Here is a 10,000-nt window from a genome sequence, read left to right on the forward strand (position 1 = left end):
ATTGTAACAATAAAGGGGAGGTAAGGCTATGCAGAGAAAATACCCAGAAGCCTCAAATACCCCACTGTCGGTGCAGATGAAAGGGTCCCACCAAGCCAAATCACTTTATCAGCCCGAACAGCCTCTCTTTTTATGGGACGCCTCTCAGATGTTGGGTGCTGAGATGTCACACCACTAATTGAGAGACACAAGACGGAGGCTTGTTTGGCCTGCTGCACTGGTTGTGTACAGCTCCTGTAATCACCAAAATAATTTGGCTTCCTGAAACATCAAATGGTGGTTTGGAAGCTGCAAGAATTTGCATTGCACCCTTTGATCTGGGGAATTTTAACAAAGCGAGCTCTCACTCTGCAGAAGCCGTGAAGGTTATAGTGTTCTACCCTCCCTTGTTTCTACACTGTTCCTCTTCCAGTCTAAACCACCAGTATTTTGAAGATTATTGTGGGTACAAAAGCAGCAAAGCGATAAATGCATGTATTAAAGTCAAATATAACCTTCGATTGACCCAACATGCCTAAATATTACAGTCAAATGACTGAGAGACGACTGTTTCGGTGATTGAGTTATCATGCAGCTATATTCTCAAATTATTTTACTGACAGCAGCAGTCTTTTACATTTCAAATATTTATTTATACATTTTTCATCTCAAAATGTTGATCTTAACTGCTGTACAATGACTCAAACACCGAATGTGCCTCTCGTGTGGAGGCTTTTGATTGATTGATTGAATACTTTTATTAGACAGAAATGTAAACAGCACGAGGTATACAGTCAGACATTTGAGCTAAAAGGATAACACAAAAAAAAGTCCTGGGCACTTAATTGTTTCCATTGTGGTCCTATAATAATAATCAGATCTGATCCTATATCAACACATTACAATAATCTAGCAGGGATTCTTCCTGAAACTGTTGCTTCATGCACTGATACTCTGTATCAGTTTAGCAAAACAAAGTAAAACAACTGATGGGGGGCACTTGACACTGATTTAAATCTTTGTCTGAGCACGACCTCATCTTACCCCCTTCCCTCTCTCACTCTCACATGTGCCTGAATGTGGTTGGTACCCATGCTCAGCCATGCATATGACGTTTAATCAACAGCAATTAACCCTCGCCCTCTTCAGTCGCTGAAGAGCGAAGAGATAATGAAGACACTACAGCCTTTTTCACACCCAGCTTTTGTCACGCTGACATTTCCTCATGGCTGACTAACAGGAGAATGTGATGGGGTGACAAGGGGAAAGTGTACCCTCCGTATTGCTGGGGCCACTGGGTCAGAGTGGATTTTTGGTGGTGGTGGTGAAATAATATATTGTACAACGTGGGTCACTGTTTTCATCTAATTATTTCCAGTCTGGATTTCGAGACCTGTAGATGTACTTCAGAAGATGTAATATCAAGAGGAATACGGCATAGCTTCTGTTGGTGCAGTGTGACAAACCTTGTTTGGGGCTTTTTAATTTCATTTCCTCTTCCTTTCCACTGAGATAATGGAGTTCAAGGGCCATTCATTCACTGTATCGCTCTGGTCGCAGACCCAATTCCACTGTGAAACAACGTGGCCAATAACCTATTAAAAAAAGAAAGAAAGAAAGAAAGAAAGAAATCATGAGACATATCCATTCAGTGTTATAGGTTTTTGCTTGAGACAAAGATATTTAGCACAGAGCGCTAGAGTGAGCAGATGTTAGAGAGAACTGGAAACCGCGCAGTGCAATCTTGAGCAGAAGGATGATTGAAATGTCAGTCAATCTCCCTTGTGATGAGACTGGCTGGAGCCTTTAACTTGTCAGAAAGCGTCATGCAAAAATAGCATGAGAGATAGAGGACACTACTTGCCTACCCCCGCAACTGACCTTTGGCCCTTTGAAGTCAATTTTCTACAGCAAATGCACAGAATTATCTATTCAAATGCCTGGAAACAATCTTTGGACAATGACACATCAATCAAATGTTTCCCCGGACGGACGGGGGTGGCTGTTTACATAAATGCTGTCCATCTGGAGGAGATGTCTCAGAAGTGTTATACATCTCTTTTTCTATGGGGAGATGGTAGAAAAAAAGAAAGAAAAAGAAAGAAGCTCAGAAAAACTTAAAATTCCACTATTCTTTCCCCCGTTCCTTCAAATCCCGCAGCATGAATGTGTCGGCGAGCTCGTGGTATGTGCACCAAGATGAAAAGTAGAGGCCATCCCTTTGAAATCCTCCTCAAGTCAAAATTACCATTTCATTTCAACTCCAGCCAGGAAACGGAGAGCGGGGCCACTGCTAACTGCTTTGGGCATATCGTTATTTATTGTGTGTAAACTTTGGACAAACATTGTTGCTTGGGAAAATGTGTTGTGTGGGTGGTAGAAGTAAGCTGTTGGAGCAACCACAAAGGGAGAGATCAGGCCTATTTTCTCTGTAGGAGGACCACATAAAAGTGAAAATAATGCCTATTATTATGGCAAAACAACATCAGAGTTCTCTGCTAATAATTATATAACAGCTATGAAGTTAGCACCAAAGCTAAATAGGCATACAGTTGACCCTATTTAGCTAATACCATTATCCTTGTTCTGCTGGTTTAATTAGTGAGCTTACTATATAAGTGGATCATTATCTGAGTTGGAACTAATTACTTTTTCCATAGTGGTCACATTAGGTCTGTCATGTCTTTTTATTTAGTTGGCTTTATTTACCTTTCCACAGCAGGGGTCAGGTCTACTTGGGTTTGGTGGTACAGTACACAGCCTACCCACAGCATCCTATGTTTACGACTCTTATGTGTTAAGGAGCTTAAGCAGAAATGTTCCCACTTAAGGTATCCTAACACATAGTAACGTAACACAAACAAAACATCTCTCATTTTAGTATCCCTAGTTTGTGCCAAAAAGGATGTAGAAATTTAGAAATTATGCCAAAATGTTTGCTATATCCCTCTGAGAGTGAGTCGTATTTCATTTTTCGTGGTCTCTCACACTTACTTCCATTACTGACATTAGAGGTTTGTTGCCATTATGTAACCTGATGAAAATTATGTTTTACCCAAACTCGGCAGCAGCTGTAGCTCTTAAGATGGTTGAAGATAGTAGGCTGCCTTCTAGCCCCCCTTCAAAGAGATTTTCATTCCAAAGAACTAGCAGTTAGCATTCTGTTATCGTTCTTGTATGGAAAAATACACAGGTTCACGCAAAACAAATTACACAGATGCTACACTGACATTTGTCTAACAGATCAAAAGAGACTTAAATCTAACTTTTTTCATGTTTGGTGTCAGAAATGCACAAATTATAAAACGTGTGCACGCCCTGTTCAGAGAACACTATGATGCATGCATCCTACAATCCATAGTACCATTATGTATTTCTTTATTCTTCAGTCATGTAGCTAATGGCTGCTATCATAACATTTAATAGGGTAAATGCTATGCAGACCATAAAGAGAGGGTGTGGATAGAGGCCAGTTGATTCATGACCAGCAGGAAAGCAGCAGAAATCTGTTGACTGTGTTCTCCTCTGACAAAAGAGTACATCTAATCTTAAACATATGGCTGAAGCCAGGGATTCATGCATGACAGCATGCAGTGTGGAAAAATACTGCTGTTGTCTTTCTCTTTCTCTCTTTCTCTTCCCTCTAAAATGGATGCCTGCTCTGCTGTGAAAGTATTTTTGTTTAGTTTTTTATGTGACAGTCTAAGAATACTAAGAGAATTGATTATTCTGTCCTGGTTAACAAAATACGACACAATCCGGAAAATAAATGTATATTTCTTCAATGTAAAGGGAATAACACAGGCTAGGTAGTTGGTTCACATATTGGACACTGAGGGCAGGGAGCCTGAAGAAACTTATGGCATGTATGAGAACAGTGATCAATGCAAACTTTGACAGGTCCTGTTCTGAGTAAATTGTTACAAATATCCCAAATCCAATACAGGTGACCATTAGGGCATAACCCCAGGTGGCCTGCCACTACCTAACCCATTTCAATTCTGGTCCATTCCGTCACAATGCCTCACAAAATGAATTGATAAGTTGAATTGATATTTTTGCATTGTGGGACATAATATTAATCTTTGTTGCCAATAGAAATGTTTATACATGTAACAGTAGGTTAATTGATCATATTTGGTAGCACCCTACAGTCCGGCCCCCTTGTATATAGGCTGCATGTAACATTAACTGTATTTACTATGCTGCTATTATGTTACTATATGTATAAGCCATGGCTTATACATATAGACTGAGATCAATTAGCTTTGCAGGTTGCAGATCCGGTTTAGAGCAGATATGGAAATGGTGTGTGTATGTGTATGGAAAATTATCGTACAGAGTAGGCACGTGCTAGACCAAATTTGAGCACCGAGCAGTAGGCTGAATAGAAACCAGGCTTTCCACTGGTACTGTGGAAAGCTTGCTGATATGAGGTTATTTGGAATTGCAAAACAAAGAGAAATCTTCCTGTTTTTCCCATTACTGAAGTGATAGACAGCTGCAACTCTGTAATTTTCCCCCCAAACATTCAGAGATAATGGATCTCTGAATGGATAATGGACTTCAACTTCTCACTACAGGCCGTATCAAAACATGCCCAGATCTCATGCACGACTCAACCATCTATCCCTATTCTCTTTGCAAAGGGAAATTGCTGATACTTTTGACTAATTATCTCGATCTTCAATACCCGCCCTGAGCATCAACACATTGTGCAGTAAAACATCATATACACACAACAAAGGTGTAGGCCTGAGTTTGGCTTCTCTTGTTATGCCCGTTGTGGCAGTGGCACAGATGCATTATTATGCCCGCACAGATGTATGCATGATTCACAGCTGGTACTGTCCACGGCACTGAACATGATGTTTGTCACTGCCCCCATGGTGGGCTGCTATTGCTGATTAAGTCTGTAGACGGCTACATACTGTAGGCGTGTATGGCAGGGCCTCTACAAACTAACAAATTAAGGAGCCTTGACCGAGTCTGTGTTTCTTGGTGGTTAAATGGTTGCGTAGTGCGTACCTGGCATTCTTTGTGTTTGTTGAAGTGGGTGTTAACGTTTAATGAGCGTGATGACTTGCACTTGCGTCCACTCTGGGAGTGACATGTAATAGGAGACAAGTCTAATATATCATCGCGGTCATGGGCAGAAACCTTGTACTGTATGTCCACACACAGAGACTTTGAAAACATGACCAACGACAAAAAACTCCCATATCTGCTGGGCGAAGTACAACAATGTGCAAACACAGCAGCAAGATTCGTGAGTTGTTGTGATAGGAGAAGGATATCGAACGGAACACAACCACCCTAAAGACTAATCATTGTGTATATTCCTGCACTATACCTGCACCCAGTGATCTTGGTACATAGAAATTGATCTATTGAAGATTCTGACTTTCAAATGTACATTTTTGTTTTGATTGTATTGCTGTATTGTTGTATTGTGCTTTTTGCTTTGGCAATGTAAACGTATGTTTTCTCATGCCAATAAAGCCCTTTGAATTGAATTGAATTGAATTGAATTGAATTGAATGTCCAAAACCGTTGCTTTTCAGGAAATGCATAAAATAACCTGTGTTTGAATGGATAAACCACTTGTACTTTCAATTCATTTCTTATTTCAAAAGTAACGGAAATAGCAGATGTACTTTTAGATTGGCTATTGTCGCTACTTTTGCGTGACACTCACTCTTGTAGGACAAAGTCGGGCATTAATTTACAAAAAAAAAAAAAAAAACGTAAAAGGTTGAAAGATGGAGATGAAAGGTTTCTGCCCGACAGCAATGAATATATATGGAAGAACTGAACAGGTGTTTTTAATTGACCTGGCCAAGTTCCACCATGGATCAAAGCATTGTTTACATTTTTGTTAAATAAAGAAGCCAGGCGCTCGAGTGGCACAGTGGCAGCTGCCCGCCACCGCAGAGATTGTGAGTTCGAATCCACCGTGCTGTCTGGCTTTATGAACACAATTGGCCCGTGTTCGGGGGGGGGGGACGGAAGACGGGCGGGGAGGGTGATAGCACTGCATGTATTCCCACCGGCTGGGGCAGCACCTGTCACCAGGCAGAGAATGTTGGGCGGGAGGAGTAGGACGCAGGCTCTACGTCCTCCCGGTGGGGGCTCCTCACTGCAGGTGAGCCAGTAGGATACAACAGCAGTGACAACACATACGTGGGGAGGAATCAATTGGCATAACGACTAAATTGGAGAGAAAAAGGGGTAAAAAGCACCAAAAATAATAACATAAAGAAGTCTAAACCATATTTGGTGTGCGGCTTCTGTCCTTAAACTAATCTATGTTCTGCTTTTAACCCAGCACCCACTGTTGATGTAGTAGTTAACCCTTCATCTTACGTTAATAAAGTTTTGGCAAGTTTCTTTGACACATACGAAAAACCTGTTATGTGTTTACTGCTGTAATCTTTCATACTGCAACTTACTGCTGTAGAATGTACTTTTGCTCAGGACCAGCTAAAAGGAATCCCAGTTGCTGTCTGTGTCCAGTTGGGGTTTGAGTTCTGATATCTTCACATCACCTGTCCAGGTTTTATTGCAGTTGGTTACAGGGGATAATAAAACAAACAAAAGGCTTTTGAATTCAAGAATCTTTGGTTCGAACCCCCTGCAGCACAATGCCATCGCCTGGAGTAAACATAGTATAGGATTTTCATGTATCTGGACTCTTTGCTCCAAGTCCTTGGCAATCCTCAGAGAAATTCTGCAAACGTGTCAACTGAAAGGGTTGAAAAGCAAGCTGAGTGTTGCATATATATTTGGACTACAAGGACTTGTTCATTTGTTTTATCTGCTGCACTTTTTTTTTGTCTCTTGTGCCTCACTTTATTTGTACTGGCCGCGTCTGACTTGGCTGCAGTGCACACGGTATATATTTAAACAAGGGCTGTTGAGAGGAGTGGGATTTTCAAGTGTTCCACTGAACTCCAGTCAGGTCTTCTCAAACATTTAAACATGGTTCTCTCCACAGGGACAAGATGTTTACCTTTGCCCGTTCTCCTCTCACTGCATGGGCCTCACATTTTCACTCGGCCTGCCTTGGATCTGGACTCTGGACATAAGCTATGAAGAACACAGAGAGATAGACAGGGGAGAAAGACGGTGAGAGATGAGGAAGAAGACAAACAAGTACAAATGAAGAATGAAGAGTAATGCGGAGAGAGGAGAGAGAGACAGACAAAAAGAGCATCGTAACATAAGACTAGATCACTGGTGCTCAAACTTGTCAAGCATGTCAAGCATCCCCAAATGAATGTGCACAGTATTTGGCAACAGACCCCCATCTGAAAATATTTTGTGCCAGGGACTCCTGGACTCCTGGCACACAAGATTTGTGCTGTTAAAATGTTTCAAAGTATTACAACATTTTCAATTTGAAAATAGTAGATCTTCAAGCACACAAAGCTTCTCAACGCGATGCGTTGTGAGCTTGTAGATCGACTGTATAACCAGATTTTTATGCTATATGATTTTTTTTTTTGCCGGGGAACCTCTGGAAACCCCTCAAGGTCCCCTGGGGGTCCCTGGACCCTACTTTGAGACTTGATCATCTTACAGGAAGTACACTCTAGCTGCTGACCCCTCATGCTCGGCAGGGGTGGGGGGGGGGCATCTGTATTGCACCGTCCCGATCCGTCGCTGGTTGTAGCTCGTGGCTCCGTGCCAGTGCCCAACGCCCATTTACGGTGGCCAGAATGACCAGTAGGGGTCTGCCTTTGATCCCGCGCCAACTATTCATCTCTAAAGGAAGAGGAAGAGCAAAAAAAAAAAGAGAGAGAGCGAAAAAAGAAAAACAGATACACAGAAGAGGAGTGAGAGAGAGAGAGAGAGAGCGAAAGAGAAAGGGAGAGAAAAAAAATCAACCTTCGCTGCCAGTTATTGGAAAAACATCAAGGTCTTTTCTGTCTGTGAAAAAAAACAGAAAAGGGGGGGAAGGGGAGGCGGGGGTGGGCAGAGGAGATAGCCGTTTGATGGTTTGACTCGGTGTTACTCGGAGGATTGTGGCGAATGAGGCGAGGCAAAAGCTGACCCGATGGAGGCGATTACAGGTAGATAAAGGTGTTTGTCTCATCGCTATAAGTCGCTCTGTAATTTTTGCTTTCTGTCTGTATTTTCTGTCTGGCCTTTCTGTTTTCGCCAGATCTCGACATGCACCCACTGGCCGTCTTGCAGTCCCTGCCCCCCCGTCTGTCACTTTCTTTGTATTACCAGTGTGTTCCCTTTAAACATTGTTCAAGGGCAAAATAAAGGTCATTCAGCCAAAAGCCTCAGTCAGTTCCTTTCCTTCTGTCCGTAGCTTCTCTCTCTCTCTCTCTCTCTCTCTCTCTCTCTCTCTCTCTGTCTCTGTCTCATTTTCTTTGCTCTTTCAGTCTGCCACACACAAATAGACAGTGGTGGAAAGTAACTAAGTACATTTACTTAAGTACTGTACTTAAGTACAATTTTGAGGTATTTTTTACTTTAATTGAGTATTTCCAATTTCAAATACTTTTACTTCTACTCCACTACATCTCAGAGGCAAATATTGTACTTTTACTCCACTACAATTATTTGAAAACTTTAGTTATTAGTTACTTTTCAGATATAAATGATGATATTATGAAACATACATTAACCACTTTAGCCCTATTTTATAACTAGGCTATTTTCAAATATTTAGTACTTTTACTTTTGGTACTTTAAGTACATTTTGATGCCAATACTTTTGTACTTTTATTCAAGTACATTTTGAATTCTGGACTTTTACTTGTAACGGAGTATTTTTATATTGCAGTATTGGTACTTTTACTTAAGTAAAGAATTTGAGTACTTTTTACACCACTGCATGCAGGGAATGATAAACTGGATGACCTCTATAACCGAACCATGCCATTCGACTGATTAGGATGTCCTCACAACAAACAGATAGGGCAAGATTACGCTGTTGTCAGTAAGCAGGACACATTTTAAACCACGCAGGAATAATAACATCATTGATGCAGTGTCTCAATAGGCCACTATAGTTCATTGGTTCACAGCCTTTTCTGGATCAGGGCCCACCCACTTGAAAATCTTAAAAGTGTTGTGCGGCCCACCCATCTGACGTCTTAAGTGGTCAGAGATTTCAGAGCCTGTTTATTTTATTTATCAATCAATCAATCAATCGTTGTTGTGTTCTGGCTTTGATCGATGGAACCAATCATTTAAGTTGGTATTTATTGGTATCACAATTACGTTTTCAAGGTTTAAAAAAATAAATAAAAAATGTCCATGTCATTTTTAGAACATATATATATATACATTTTTAAATGTTAATGTAATACTATCATTAAAATCTTAGTGTTCTGCCAATTATTTGGGGGCCCACTTGCAATACCATCGCGGCCAACGGGTTGAGAACCACTGCTATAGTTTTATGGGCTCATGGTTATTTTTTGAGGGTTAGCCTTTTGTTCACGAGGCTAGCTGTCTTGTAGCGCTGGCCTGCTTTGTTCACACACTTTCACATTTGGGAATTGCTCAACACACACATATAGCTTTCCACTGTTTGTTGTGGTTCTTTTAGAAGTTAATAAAATGCCTTGCACAAGGGCTGGTTGAGAGTAGTTGTTGAGTTGGTGAGGTCCGAAAATTATTTGACATCATGAATTTTCAAAAAATATGCAATGGGCTATGAAAGGCTACAAATGGAATTTTAGGGTCATGAAACGTACTCAATCCAAGCAGTGCGTAAACATTAAGCATTTATGAAACAAACCAAAAAAAGAAGAATGAATGAATGCTGCATTTCTATAACACCTTTCTCCAAAGCGCTTTACAATCACCCTTCATACACACACCGACGGTGAAGGAAACCATGCAAGGCACCAACCTGCTCATCGGGAGCAGTAAGGAGTTGAGTGTCTCGCTCAAGGACTTGCAGCCAGGGGGGGACCCGGGGATCGAACCGAGAGTCTTCCATTTCAAGACGGATTCCAAGACGGCCACTCTACCACCTGAGCCACTGCCATCCCCT

The sequence above is a fragment of the Gymnoscopelus microlampas genome (genome assembly GCF_963454915.1).
Source record: "Gymnoscopelus microlampas genome assembly, chromosome: 2".
NCBI classification, from domain to species: Eukaryota; Metazoa; Chordata; class Actinopteri; order Myctophiformes; family Myctophidae; genus Gymnoscopelus; species Gymnoscopelus microlampas.